Source organism: Jaculus jaculus, chromosome 15 (assembly GCF_020740685.1).
Source record: "Jaculus jaculus isolate mJacJac1 chromosome 15, mJacJac1.mat.Y.cur, whole genome shotgun sequence".
NCBI classification, from domain to species: Eukaryota; Metazoa; Chordata; class Mammalia; order Rodentia; family Dipodidae; genus Jaculus; species Jaculus jaculus.
The window spans coordinates 53621188-53636452 of record NC_059116.1 but is presented as its reverse complement, the minus strand read 5'-3'; the positions used below and the strand labels follow the sequence as shown (position 1 = coordinate 53636452).

The 15265-nt window shown below is 38.9% G+C and overlaps 1 non-coding gene across 1 annotated transcript; it reads right to left on the bottom strand.

The window, feature by feature from the left end:
- Nucleotides 1–2101: 2101 nt before the first annotated feature.
- On the bottom strand, nt 2102–2208 carry LOC123455256. Its single transcript, XR_006633793.1, has one exon. It is a non-coding gene; the product is annotated as a U6 spliceosomal RNA (small nuclear RNA).
- Between the last annotated feature and the right edge of the window lie 13057 nt (nt 2209–15265).

Below are 15265 nucleotides of genomic sequence, written 5' to 3'. Positions count from 1 at the left end.
TACACAATGGAATTCTATTCAGCAGTAAGAAAAAAATGACACAATGAAATTTGAGGAAAAATGATTGAACCTGGAAAAAATAATTCTCAGCGAACTTACCCAATCACAGAAAAAAAAAAAATTACCACATAGTCTCATTCATCTACAGCACCTAACCTGAATCTACCCAAGATAACTTACATACCCAGCAAGCATCTTGAGGACTAGACACTAGGATGCATAGGGAGGGAGGGGAGGACATTGAAGGAGTGGGAAACAGATATGCTGAGACATTTATCTTACCCATAAATGTGGGCTAACTCCACAATGCCTCACCCATATACCTACACAAGGAGGGGCCAACATGTGGCTCTGACATTCTTTCTGCCCCCTCTTCTGCAAAATTTCCCTGAGCCATGTTGGGTTCAGTTTTGGTCTCCTTCAGTGCTGAGGTGTTGGGGGCCTCTGAGGCTCTGGCTCTCTGATTTGGTAGGAGTTGATTTTTCTCTGTGTTGGTCTCCTTCCCCTTTGTGCTGCTATCCGGTTCATCAGCAAAACAGCACCCTTGCTTGTTTCGCCAATTGTCCTTAGTTTCAGTTGGGCCCCTTTTGAGGTATGTTGGGGCAGCTCTCTCCTTAGGAACTGCATCTATCTGACAAAGAGAAGCAGATTCTCCAATGGAGAGTAAGTTCGCACCCAGAAAATTGAGATAACACTTACTTTTTTGATAGAGAGTTTAATAGGTATAGGCCCTCTTAACCCCATGATTGATGGTAGCTTGATATTGGAGAGTGGGCTTATGTTTGGGTATGGTTCTGACTTGTCTCCCAGCTCCAGCTATGGGTCTCTTACCACTGAGGGGATCAGTGAGCCAAATCAAGAGCAGTTGGTTCCCCACCATGGCTGTGTGCAACTATTGCACTTGTGTGGGCATCACATCAGGTTATTTGTTGCTAATTAGGTTAGACCATGAGTTGCTTGGACAGATATTGGTCATTTCCCCCAGTCACCCACATAGCACCTACTGGCACTAGACATGCTGACTGCCTGGGGACTGACTCTCTCCTAGCTTCCAGCTATTCTGTTCCATTTTATGTGTCAGCAATAGGGTCTTACCACTGACATTTGGTAGGTCATCAAGTACTCTGACTGAAGTCTGTCATTGTTTTGGGAAACCTTGTAGGTTTCTCTGATCAAAAGCTCATTGTGGATGATAGCCCCAAGCTGGAAGTGGGGGTTACAGGTCAGTGCCCACTAAGAAATTGAGGAAAAACATAACTAATATACAAGAGTTAGAGAGGAAAGAGAGAGAGGGGAGAGGGGGAGACGGAGGGAGGGAAGATGTAAAGATTTAGGTTAGTCTTGATCCTACCCTCTCCAGTGTCTTGTGGTTCAGGTGTTTCCTATAAGGATTTAGTGAAGGTTCAGCCATTTGGTCTGACTTTTGGAGAGTAGAATTTTATGGTACCATTGCTGTTTGGGTCCAGATTAGTGTTTCCCACCCCTTCGATGCCCTCCCCTCCCTCCCCATCCATCCTATTGTCTAGTCCATGAGGTGCTTGCTGGGTATGTAAGGTATCTTGGGTAGATTCAGGTTAGGTGCTATATAGAGTGAGACTATGTGTTGATATTTTTTCTGTGATAGGGTAAGTTCACTGAGAATGATCTATTCCAGGTTCAACCATTTTTCCTCAAATTTCTTTGTGTCGTTTTTTCTTACTGCTGTACAGAATTCCATTGTGTAGATATACCACATCTTAGTTATCCATTGTTCTAATAATGGGCATCTGGGTTGATTCCAGCTTTTAGCTATTATGAATTGAGCTGCTACAAACATGGTTGAGCAAATCTCTCTGGCCTGTGGTTTGAAGTTTTTAGGGTAGATGCCCAGTAAGGGAACTAGTGGGTCTGTTGGTATCTCTATAGTCAGCTTTTTCAGGAGTCTCCATATTGCTTTCCAAAGTGGTTGTACCATCCTACATTCCCACCAACAGTGGATGAGTGTTCCTGCTTCTCCACATCCTCGCCAGCATTTATTTTCATTTGATTTTTTGATGTTTGCTATCCTTATTGGGATAAGGTGGAATCTCATAGTTGTTTTAATTTGCATTTCTCTGATGAAAAAAATATGGAACTCTTCACGGATTTGCGTGTCATCCTTGCACAGGGGCCTTGCTAATCTTCTCTGTATCGTTCCAATTTTAGTATATGTGCTGCCGAAGTGAGCACTCATTTGATTTTTTAATGTTTGCTATCCTTACTGGTGTAAGGTAGAATCTCATAGCTGTTTTAAATTGCATTTGCCTAATGGTTAGGGATGGTGAACATTTTCTTAAGTATGTGTTAGCCATTTGTAAGTCTTCCTCTGAGAACTCCCTATGTAGTTATTTGCCTCACTTTTGGAGTGGGTTGTTTGATTTTTTTTGTTGTTTAGTTTTTTGAGTTCTTTGTAGATTCTAGATATTAGGTTTATGTCAGTGGTATAGCTGGCAAAGATTTTCTCTCATTCAGTCATTAATCTATTGGCTCTTTTTATGGTTTGTTTTTCTGTGAAAAAGCTTTTTGGCTTCATGAAATTCCATTGGTTGAGTGCTTATTTAACTTGTATAATTTAATTGGAGGCTTTTGTAGTAGGACTGGGCGTCCTTGGTGGAAAATTTCACTGGATTTTTTTGTATTGTCTACCCATTTTAGGAAGACTCTTTATTTTTGAGGAGGAAGCAAGGTTTTGTCCTTTGGCCAATTCACCCTCTCACTCAGGTGAACAGGGATATTGGTACCTAGTGGTCAGTGAGGATACTAGAGCAAAAGGCCTGATACCATAGCTCACACAGGGATTGGCCTCCTCAAACAATGCACAATGGGACCTACCAGGACCAGGGGACTGAGAGGAGCAAGGGAACAGGGCTCTGGCCTACGTTCTGCCATGACCTCCATGACACAGACCAGAGCAGACAACCCAAACTGAGGAGGTGGGAGGAGCCCACCCAGATACAGGGATCTGGCCTACTCACTCCAGAGCACTGTGCCCACCCACTAGTGAGTCTGTGCAATGAACTCAAACCCTGGAGGTGGGATGAGCCCAGATATGGGTCTGGCCTACTCATTCCAGACTGCCTTGCCTGTCTACACACTCTCCGCACAAGGAACTTAGACCTGGGAGGTTGGAGTAGCCCAGAAATTGGTCTGACTTACTCACTTCAGACCATAATGCCTGCCCACACACTGTCTGCACTAGAAACTCAGACCTGGGAGTTGAGAGGATATCAGGAATTGGTCTGGCCTATTCACTCCAGGCCACCATGCCTACTCACACACTGTCTCTGCAAGGAACTCAGACCTGGGAGGTGGGAAATTCCCAGAAATTGGTTTGGCCTACTCACTTCAGACTGCTGAACCTGCCCACACACTGTCAGTGCCACTTTTTAAATTTTTTTAAAAAAATATATGTTATTTATTTATTTGACAGAGAGAGGCAAAGACACACAGAGAGAATATGAATGGGTTCATCAGGGCCTCTATCCACATACCTTATAAAGACAAAGAGATCTCAAGTTTGTAACTTAATCATCCACCTGAAGACATTGGAAAAACAATAACCATACAAATCCAAAGGTACCAGACAGAAGGAAATAATATCAGAGCAGAAATCAATGAACTGAAAATTAACAAAACAATTTTTAAAAAGGTGAAATAAAGAGCTGGTCCTTTGAAAAATAGACCCGCTGTGTGTCACATTCCCAGAACCATACATAAGTCACAATCATTGCATATGTCCTTTGTCCTCAGATGATATCTATGGCTTCATGGAAGTTCTCTATGACCATGCAAGAAACATTTGCATCTTTTTATTTTTTGAGGCAAGCCCAACAGACTGGCCTTTTTTTTTTAAGAGGGAGAAAGAGAGACAGAAAGGGAGAGAGAGAGATTGGTATACCAGGGCCTCCAGCCACTGTAATCCCACATTGTGCACATATGAGACCTTGCACATGTGTCACCTTGTGCATCTGGCTGACATGGGATCTGAGGAGTTGAACATAAGTTCTTATGCTTCACAGGCAAGTGCCTTAGCCACTAAGCCATATCTCCAACCCCTGTGTCTTTTTCTAATTGAAGTGCAATAATGTGACCTTTATGGGCAATGTCATGGTGTGCCCCATACTATTGGACCCTAGAAAATGAATTTATGGAGTGTTCTCTAAATTTATTTTTAATTTCATTTTTCAAAACTTATTTTTATTTACTTCAGAGAAAGGCAAAGACAGAGACATAGGAAAAGATATAGAGTATGAGTCACTAGGGTCTCCTACTACTGCAAACAAACTCCAGATGCTTGTGCCATTTTGTGCATTTGACTTTATGTGGATACTGGATAATGGAAACTGGACCATTGGAGTTTGCAAGGAAGTGTCTTTAACTGATAATCCATCTCTCCAGCACTCTCTAAATTTTAGTAAGATTTGGGCCATTCCCTAGAATGCCTAGGTCTTACCTGAATACCCAGAATTTCTATTTAATTGCTATTTCTTTCTCATCAGGACTCTGGATAACATGATTTCACCATCATAGAGGACCAACGTGTTGTGCTCTGAAATCCTCAGATAGTCCAGGTACATTTGGACCATGTAGTAAGGGGCAGAAGAGCCATAGGGCAAAACTGAACATATAATCTGTTGTCAATCCTAGTTACCTCTGAACTGTCTGCTTCTCCTTTCTCATGGATAGTAAGAAGAATGCATTCAACACCAGACTAGAGTTCCTCTTGGTCTGTTTCTGGTAGTCACTATCATCTGATGTAGACTTATTATTATTATTTTTTTTTTACAAAGGCTTAAATAAATGGGATGTAAAAGCAAGACTAATCTGTGCCATTCTACTAATATATAGATCATGCAAACAGATAATCAACAGGGAAGTAAGAGAGCTCAATAACACCATAGATCAACCAGACCTAATGGATATCTACAGAACATTCTACCCCAGATCTGCAGAATACACATTCTTCTCAGCAGCCCCATGGAACCTTCACAAAACAGATGTTATACTGAACAGTAAAGTCTACCTCCGTATATTTAGGCAAATTGAAACAATTTTCTGCATGATATTAGACCACAATGCTGCAAAGCTAAAAAATAAAAAGAGATATACCAGGAAATCCATCAGTTCCTGGAGACTGAACAACGCGCTTTTAAACAATACATAGGTAGGGGGTAAAATAAAAAATGAAATTGTAAATTTTATAGAATTGAATGACAATGAGAACACATCATACCAAAACCTATAGGAAACAATGAAAGCAGTACTTAGGGGAAAATTCATAGCACTAAATGCCTTCATAACAAAGACAGAGATATCACAAATTAATAGCCTAACCATCCATATAAAAACATTGGAAAAACAAGAAGAATCCAACTCAGAAAACTCCAGAAAGAACAAAAATAATCAAGATCAAAGTAGAAATTAATAAATTGGAAACTGTTGTAGTCAGGTTTGCATTGCTGGTAGAAATTACCCAACCAAGAGCAGCTTGTGGGAAAAAAAGAGGTTTATTTTGGCTTGCAGGCTTGAGTGGAAGCTCCACAATGGCAGGGGAAAATGATGGCATGAGCCGAGGGTGGACATCACCCCCTGGCTGACATCAGATGGACAACAGGAACAGGAGGACAGTGTGACAAACACTGGAATGGGAAAACTGGCTATAACACCCATAAGCCCACCCCCCAACAATACACCACCTCCAGGAGCTTTAATTTTCAATTGCCATCAGCTGGGAAATGTAGCATCTAGAACCCCTAAATTTATGATGGACACCTGAATAAAACCACCACAGAAACTAAGAAAACAATTCAGAAAATTGATGAAACAAAGAGCTAGTTCTTTGAAAAATAAACAAGATTAATAGACCACTGGACAATTTGACCAAGCAAAAAAAAGAGATGCTTCAAATGAACAAATTTAGAAATGAAAAAGGAGAGATCACAACAGATGTAAGTGAAATTGGAAGAATCATCAGGACTTACTTCCAAAATGTCTACTTTGCAAAACTGTTAATCTGAAAGATATGGGTAAATTTCTGGACATGTACCACCTACTAAAACTAAACTAAGAGCAGATTAATCTCCTAAACAAACCTATCACACCCATTGAGCTTGAAAAGGTAATTAAAAAACCACCCCATAAAGAAGAGTCCAGGACCAGATGGCTTCTTAGCCAAATTCTATCAAACCTTCATGGAAGACTGAAACCAGTTTTTTTTTCAAACTGTTCTACATTATTGGAGAACAGGGAATACTCCCCAACTCCTGTTATGATTCTAGCATCACCCTAATACCAAAACCAGACAGAGATACAACAAGAAAAGAAAACCATAAGCCTATATCTCTTGTGAACTTAGACACAAAGATCATGAACAAAATCCTTGCAAACCAAATTCAACAATGCATCAAAAGCATTATCGACCTTAATCAAGTAGGCTTTATCCCAAGAATGTAGGGTTGGTTCAACATACAGAAACTTGTTAATGTAATACACCACATAAATAAGCTTAATCATAAAAACCACATGATAATTTCAATAGATGCAGGAAAGGCGTTTGACAAAATACAACATCACTTCAGGATCAAAAGTTGGAGAGAATAGGCATGAATGGTTTATATCTTAACATAATCAAATATATAAAACGCCTAAAGCTAAATAATACTTAATGGTGAAAGACTCAAGGAACTACATTGAGATCAGGAATAAGACAGGGGGAGCAGGTGTGGTGGCGCACGCCTTTAATCCCAGCACTCGGGAGGCAGAGGTAGGAGGATCGCCATGAGTTCAAGGCCACCCTGAGACTACAGAGTTAATTCCAGGTCAGCCTGGACCACAGTGAGCCCCTACCTCGAAAAACCAAAAAAAAAAAAAAAAAAAAAAAAAAAAAAAAAAAAAAAAAGACAGGGGTACACATTTTCACCTCTGCTCTTCAACATAGTGCTGGAATTCCTAGTCCAAACAATAACCCAGTAGAGAAAAAAAAAAAAATAAAAGGGATACAAACCAGAAAGAAAGAAATCAAGTTAGCCCTATTTGGAGATGACATGATCCTATACATAAGTGACCTAAGAGCCTCCATCTCAAAACTCCCAAAGGTGATTAACTCCTTCAGCAAAGTATCAGGATACAAAATCAATGCGCAAAAATCTGTAGCCTTTCTATATGCAAAGGACAAAGATACAGAGAAAGAAAGCCAAACTGTCCCCTTTTCAATAGCAGCAAAATATATTAAATACTTTGGAATAAAACTAACCAAGGTAGTGAAATACATATATAATGAAAACATAAAAACACTCAAGAAAGAAATTGAGGAGGAGTTGAGAACATGGGAAGACCTCTCATGCTCCTGGACAGGCAGAATTAACATTGTGAAAATGGCAATCCTACCAAATGCAATATACAGACTTAATGCAATACCAATAAAAACTCTAGTGTCATTCTTCACAGAGATAGAAAAATTGATCTCAAAATTCAAATGGAATGGCAGCAGGCCTTGGATATCCAAGCATATACTCAGCAAAAGAAACCACTCTGGAGGCATCACCATACCTTATCTAAAGCTATATTACAAAGTCATAGTAACAAAAACAGTATGGTACTGGCATAAAAACAGGAATATAGAGCAATGGAACAAAATTGAGGACCTAGTCAAGTAACTACAGGTGCTTGATCAAAGGCTGTAATAATGTAGAGTGGAGAAAAGACAGCATCCTCAACAAATGGTGCTGAACAAACTGGATAAGTACATGCAGAAAAATGAATCTAGACCAACACATCTCTCCATGCACAAAAATCAAGTCTAAATGGATCAAAGTCCTCAATATAAAACCTGAAACCCTTCTACTACTGGAGGAAAAACAGAGGAGGAACTTTCCACGATATAGCTATTGGTAAAACTGCTTTAACAAACCCCCAGTAGCACAGGAACTTAAACAATCACTCAACCCTTGGGATCTCATGAAGTTGAAAAGTTTTTTTCACACACAAACATACCATATGCAGAGCAAATAGATTACCCACAGCATGGGAGAAAGTTTTTGCTGGCTGTACAACTGGCAGAGGCCTAATTTCTAGAATCTATAAAGAATGCAAAAACCTAAATAACAAAAAAAATAAAATCACACAACCCACTCACAAAATGGGGCAGGGAACTGAATAAGGAGTTCTGATTCACATGACAGACTGTCATGATTTATCAGATGATTGGACTTCATATGAACTGTGGCTTTGGGGAATACATTCTTCAAATGCATGGTGGAGAAAAGGAAATGCTGAAGGCAAAGCAGTTGAATTGTGAGTTTCTTCCATTTGTTCCTCCATCTCCATTTCCCTGCCCAAATCTTTTCTTGGAAGACAATTCTCTAGGGACCATATAAAAACTCCCTCTGCCTTCTGAGGTTTGAATGAAGTTGGGCAATGAAAAGGTCCTACTGAGTTCCAGAGTTGGAGGATAGTAAGAATAAATCTGTTTCAATTTTTCCTTGCAGCTTTGCCTGACGTCAGCTGTGACTATTTCTCAAGGTCATGGCAGCTCTTTCCCCACAATCTTCTCCCACATTGGGTTTTCACTAACTGTATATACTCTCCCTTATCCTTCAGGCCTAAGGAAGTGACAGCCACTTTGTAATTAGCCGCTGGGTACTCAGTTATCCCTCACATGTTTCTGCATCCTTCCTAGGACTTAGTCCTCTTGCCAAATATGCTTTAATGATCCTGATTAGTATCAGCCTTGTTTCCTTTCACAAGCCTAAATTATAAAAATCTCCATGCCCCCTTTTCTCTTTATTTTGAGCCTTATGCCCTCAAGTCTAAAAACTTAGATTATTCCTTAATCATGATCAGTTTACTGGTGAACAGTCCAAGTTGATGTTATTGATGACTATTAATGCATAATTTACTAAGCTGCTTCCTGGCCCACCCACCCTCACTAAATCAAGCCTCCATATTAAATCAAAGGGTACATTTACCAGGCAAACTCTAATAATCCCATTCCTCTTTTTCCTAAAAATTCCTAACGGTTCTCTGTCTCCTGCAGAATGATGTAAATTCTGTAGCATGCTGTCTATATAAGGAGCATATCCCAGCTTACCTGAGTTACACACTTTCCTTCTACCTTCCAGCCACATTGAACTACATGAAGTTCCCCTAATGGGAGATACTCACTCTGGGCCTGTCTCCTGTACAACAGGATTCCTACTTAACTTCTGTACTAGTTGCTTTTCTCACTGCTGAGACCAAATTCCTAGCAAAATCAGCTTAATAGAGGAAGGATTTGTTTTGGTGCACAGTTTGAGGGGAAAGAGTCCATCACTGCAGAGAGGCCATGGCAGTGGGTGGCTCCCTGGAGGCAGGAAGAAGATAAGTGTGCTCATCTTCCAGTGGACAGGAATCAGAGGGAGGGGAGGGCAGGGCTCACTTGGCCTTTTCCCTTTCTCCTTGTTACGCAGTTTAGGACTGCAGGCCATGGGATGGTGCCACTCAAACCCAGGGTGGGTTTTTCTACCTCAGTTATTCCTCTTTGGAAAAGTCCTCATAAACTTCCAAACCTGTGTCTCATTAATGCCCAAGGTGTTTATTAATTTAATTAAGTTGAAAAATTAACCATCTCACACAAATATCTTGGCTTTGCTATTTCTTGTCTTTCAAGACTTAATTCATTCTCTGAAAAGTTCCTTCTAGCACTGCAAGAACACATGTTTTGTTCCCATGGGATTATGTACAAATTGTATCTAAAAACTAAACACATCACTTTAAGACTGTTTATTTGACCCTTTTCAAAATACTTAAGTGCCTTTAAGGAACAGAAATTGTATAGTGATCATAATAAATCTCTTATAACCCATAGGTGAAATGCTTTAATTTCTTAAATTCCATGGTCTGTTTTTTGCTTGGACTTCAAAGGAGCTGGTCTTTTTTCTAAATTGTTTTTATTTAGAATTGAAATTTTCCCCTTTCCTTTCAGAGACAGTTATTTACTGAGTTTTAATTCTTACTTATTTCCCTATAAAAAAAATCTTCCTCATTAGTGGGAGCAAATTTTCCTTGAGTCTCCAGATTGTCATTACCCACTAGGGACCCAAAGTAACTTAACTATTCCTCTGATTCCAGTCAAGCCCTAAGGAAATAAATAAATAAATTATTGGGTTGGTGTCTTAAGCTGCATATTTATTTTAATTTTCAATAAATTAAAATTAATATCAAGCTAAAAATAGAATTTTACATATAAACTCATGTTTTTTATGAGTTAGGCTAGTTTTCTGCCTAAAGGTATTAAAGCTGGATAGAACATAATAATTATTTTAGACCAAAATAAAGCATACTCAAAACATAGCATACACAAAAAATTCCACAAACTAAAGTTTTGTTTTTGCAATGCTGGGAATTGAATCCAGGGTCTTGTATATGTTATGGAAGCAGTTTGCTACTGACCTATAGTTGTATTTTAAATTTCTATAATTGGCTAGTATGTGCCCTAACTCGGAACAGATTTTTTTTTTTAAAAAAAAGCTATTGCATTTATAATGTGTGTGACTTTGGAAGCACAGAAAATTAGTGTATTTATTTTCTCTACCCATCTTTATGCAAAAGACATTAATGAGACCAAAAAAAAAATAGGCACAGTATACAAGAGCTCTTTTCCATAATTTTCAAATTTCTGTTAAAACAAGCTTCTGAGTTTTTCCCTTGTATTTCTGTGGACAGTGTTAGAAAACAAATGAAACATATGACAATTATATGTGATTAGTTTGCAGTCTTTGTATTAAGATTTTTGGGGGGCTTTAAGTCTAAATTCCCAAGACAAGACAAATTTAAATTAGAAAATATTCTGCATATTGTTCTTATTTCCATATGATTTAGGGGAGTGAAGAAGATTGAGTTATATGCTAGAATTGGTGGTGGGGTGATGCCATTTTAACTTGGAGCACTCATTCAACACAAATTCTATACTGCAAAAGCAACAGGTTCTACTCTACAACTCTATCTCAAGTAATATTTTTTTTAAAGATTTTTATTTATTTATTTGAGAGTGACAGAGAGAGAAAGAGGCAGATAGAGAGTGAGAGAGAGAATGGGCGCACCAGGGCTTCCAGCCACTGCAAATGAACTCCAGACACGTGCGCCCCCTTGTGCATCTGGCTAAAGTGGGTCCTGGGGAATTGAGCCCCCAACCGGGGTCCTTAGGCTTCACAGGCAAGCGCTTAACCGCTATGCCATCTCTCCAGCCCTATCTCAAGTAATATTTGTTTTCTGAACCTCTTACAATTTCTTTGTTCCTTTTTATGGGGGGCGTGTTGGAGGTAGGGTTTCACTCTAGCTCAGGCTGACCTGGAATTCACTATGGAGTCTCAGGGTGGCCTCAAACTCATGGTGATCCTCCTACCTCTGCCTCCCGAGTTCTGGGATTAAAGGCATGTGCCACCATGCCCAGCTTTCTTTTTTTAATATGTTCTTTCTTTCTCTTTTTATTTATTTATTTGACAGAGAAAGAGGGAGAGGGTGGGAGAGAGAATGAGCACACCAGGGACTTTAACCACTGAAAACGAACTCCAGACACATGCGCTGCCTTGTGCATCTGGCTAATGTGGGTCCTGGGGAGTTGATCTGAGTCTTTTGGCTTTGCAGACAAATACCTTAACAACTAAGCCATCCCTCCAGCCCTCCAATTTCAATTAGTGTTAATTTAGTGTGTAATGAGATATATTACCCTAAAATAATTAGGAATGGTACAATGTCCTCTGTAACATATGTAGTTTGTATTAGCAGCACTGATTCAACAGTGTCTTAAGCAGTAAGCAGATAGAGAAATTATCCTCTCTTCCCATCAAGGACCTGATTAGCAATAGGTTCTTTTGGTCATTGAGGGACACAAGCTATTACTGTTTGTTTCAGAAATGCCTAGACAAGTGTGATGGTTAATTCTAATTTACATCTTGATTGGATTAAGAAACACCTACTATGTGGTACATATACACATTGAAGTTCTACTCAGCAGTAAGAAAAAGTGAAATTTGTAGGAAAATGGAAGGACTTGGAATGGACCATGCTAAGTGAACTCACACAACTGCCGAAAGTCAAATGCTGCATGTTCGCCCTCATCCGTGCTTCCTAACCTGGAACATCTTGAGTTGCAGGCATACCTGATAGGCAACTAGAGGGACGGATAACAGGGAAGGAAGGGTATGGGGAGAAGGGCATGGAAGGGCAGGATGAGTTATAAACAAAACTAAAACCAGAATGAATTAGTACCACAGAAACCTTCCTTCTGGGTAGCAGACTAAAAGATATAACCCTCAGGAGGTATAAGCGGGGGTGGGGGGAGATCATCTGGAAAGAAGAACCTTGGAGACAGTGGAATGAAGCCTTATCCTAAAACAATTGGGTCTGCCTTGTAATTCCCAGTACCAGAAATTGGTTATAACCCACATTGGGCTGTTGGTTGAGAGATCTATGAGGTCCCCAAAACAAGACAGGCTGCTGTCAAAGCACTTGATTACTTGCCTGTTGCAGTTAGCTTCACATTGCTGGCAGAAAACACCCAACAAAAAGCATCTAACTAGGTTATTCACAGTTCTGGAAAACTTCATTTGGTGCCAACAACTCTTGTTGCCAACCAACCCATAGTCCTGGCATCTCCATTGGGTCTCCAACTGCAGCCCACAGATTATCTTCATGGATCCATTGGGCCTCCAGGCAGGTAATCCAATAAGCCTACTTTACACTGCCATGGACATTTCCAAAAAGCAAAACCATTTTGCAAATTCAATGACCCTTTCTTTCCTGCATTTGTTAAACTCCACAGGACCAGGAGACCTACCAATTTATTAATCTATGGGGGAATAAAGCAGACTTTGTAGAGCAGGACACTCCTTCAACATTCAGCATTCATACATGTATCATCTCATTTAACGCCGACAATAATTCCACATGGTGAGATTTAACAGCTCCATTTTACAGAGTAGACTAAAATGTAGAGGGTATCAGTAGTGGGCCCAAATCCCAATATGTAAAATATTGAATCTAGGTTTTGATTTTTATCCAAAAGCCTATTTTTAAACCAATGAGATTTTATCAGTTATACTATAATTCCTGACTAATTATGAGTTTTTATAAAAGCTCACAGGGTGTAGCCCAAATGTTTGAAACATTTTAAAGTGCCTTTTTTACATTTTCTAAGATGATCCATTCAATGGTTTTGAACCCCCACTTAGGGAAAAACATCTGTGTTAACAACATTAACATGGTCATTCAAGCACCTTGAAATGTCAACTTTGTGGCAATATATCAAAAAAAAGTAGGAGAAACTCTAAACAGTTTATGTATTTGAACTTTGACATGGCAAACTCATTACTTTTTTATTTTATTTTTAATTTTTATTTATTTATTTATTTGAGAGTGGCAAAGAGAGAAAGAAAGAGGCAAATAGAGAGAGAAAATGGATGTGCCAGGGCTTCTAGCCGCTGCAAACAAACTCCAGACACATGCGCTCCCTTGTGCATCTGGCTAATGTGGGTCCTGGGGAATTGAGCCTTGAACCGAGGTCCTTAGGCTTCACAGACAAGCACTTAACTGTTAAGCCATCTCTCCAGCCCTACAAACTAATTATTTTTCTTTGGAATTGAGGCAGTTTAGGATCAATAAGGCCTTCAAAAGGGACCAAAGATGAGACATGTCTTTTTTATGTAAAGGATAGCCTACCTTTTCCTTAAACCTGAGAGCTTCCTTAGATCTCTACTTTCCTAAAGGAGTTTTTCTTTTCTTGGATAGTTTCCTTTCTATGAGGATAAAGATTTCTAAAAGATTAAAAGACTCTAATCTGAGTCTCTAGGTGGCATTTTCCATTTTCTAGAACCCACTCTTGCCTCCTCTTGGACAAGAACTCTGCATTCCTTTTTTCTCTAGTCCTATCTCAAATTTATATAATAAAATATAATAAATTATATTTATTTATATATAAATATAAATTATATATTATATATAATTATATATTATATATAATTATATTTATATTTATATATTAAATTAAAATATAATAAATAAATTTATATAATAAAATCTGCCTAAACTTCATCCTCAGTGATCTTTGGATTTCATTCCTTAAATTCACAATAAAAACCTAGAATCCAGTGACTCAGTGAAAGTTTTGTGAATCCTTGACCGTCTTGCACTCTAAATTCTAGGTTAAAGCCCAACCAAGTGCTGAAAATGGCTCTATCACTCTCAAAGACAGTCCAATTTCCATATAAGAAGTAATTTTTTTTTTTTTTTTTGCCATGAGGATACAGTGAGCCAGGACTCCATAAAGGAAGTGGAGAGGTTAGAAGAAGCAAGGATTCAGTTGGAACTAATTCCAACCATGAATTTACAGTTGATAACCATACTCCTTAGAGCCATGATAAAGTCTACCAAGCCATTATGCCATTTAGAAGGGTAATTCCATGATGATTTGATAGTTGAAACTGGGTTTTCAGGGTTCACATTATATAGTAATCACTTTTGTTAGCATTTGAATGGAAATTCTTTTTTTTTTTTTGCAGAATAACTTATGTATTCACTCATCAAATTTACATGAATATATAATTTGTCCCATGAATAAAAGTAGCCCAAATCTAACAAGCATAAGCTATATCAGTGGATCTCTTCCTATTGTAACCTCTTTTTTTCAATTTTTATTAACATTTTCCATGATTATGAAAAGTATCCCATGGTAATACCCCTCCACACACACACTTTCCCCTTTGAAATTCCATTGAATGGAAATTCTTGAGCCTCTTTGCTGTTGAGTACTCTGTACCCAGTTTATTCCTATATGTTTGCATTCTCTAAGAAAATATTCACTGTAATGTTCTAAATGCAAAGAATAAAAACAAAGAAGTGGCATCAAAATTCTAATAAAAGGCCATTTCAAGTGCAGATTTTTTAAAAAACCAAAGAAAAATTAGACTTTAAGGATTTTTTTTAACTATCCTGGTTATGGGGAGAAAGGGGACCTTCTTTCATTTCATATTAAGTGCAACTATCATGATTTAGTCTTTCTAAATACATCTACTTAAAGAGCACTTTAGGTTTCTGGTCAAGATGGCATCCACCTAAACTACACTTCAGCTCCCAGGGTAATACCAGGCAAGATCTGTGGGACTCCAGTGTCAGCAGGTCCTAGCAGACCTACAGTGCGAGGGTGAGGAGGAGCACGGTAGGGAATCTGCTGATTCCCACACTTGGGTAGCCCATTACACCACCATGACCCCTC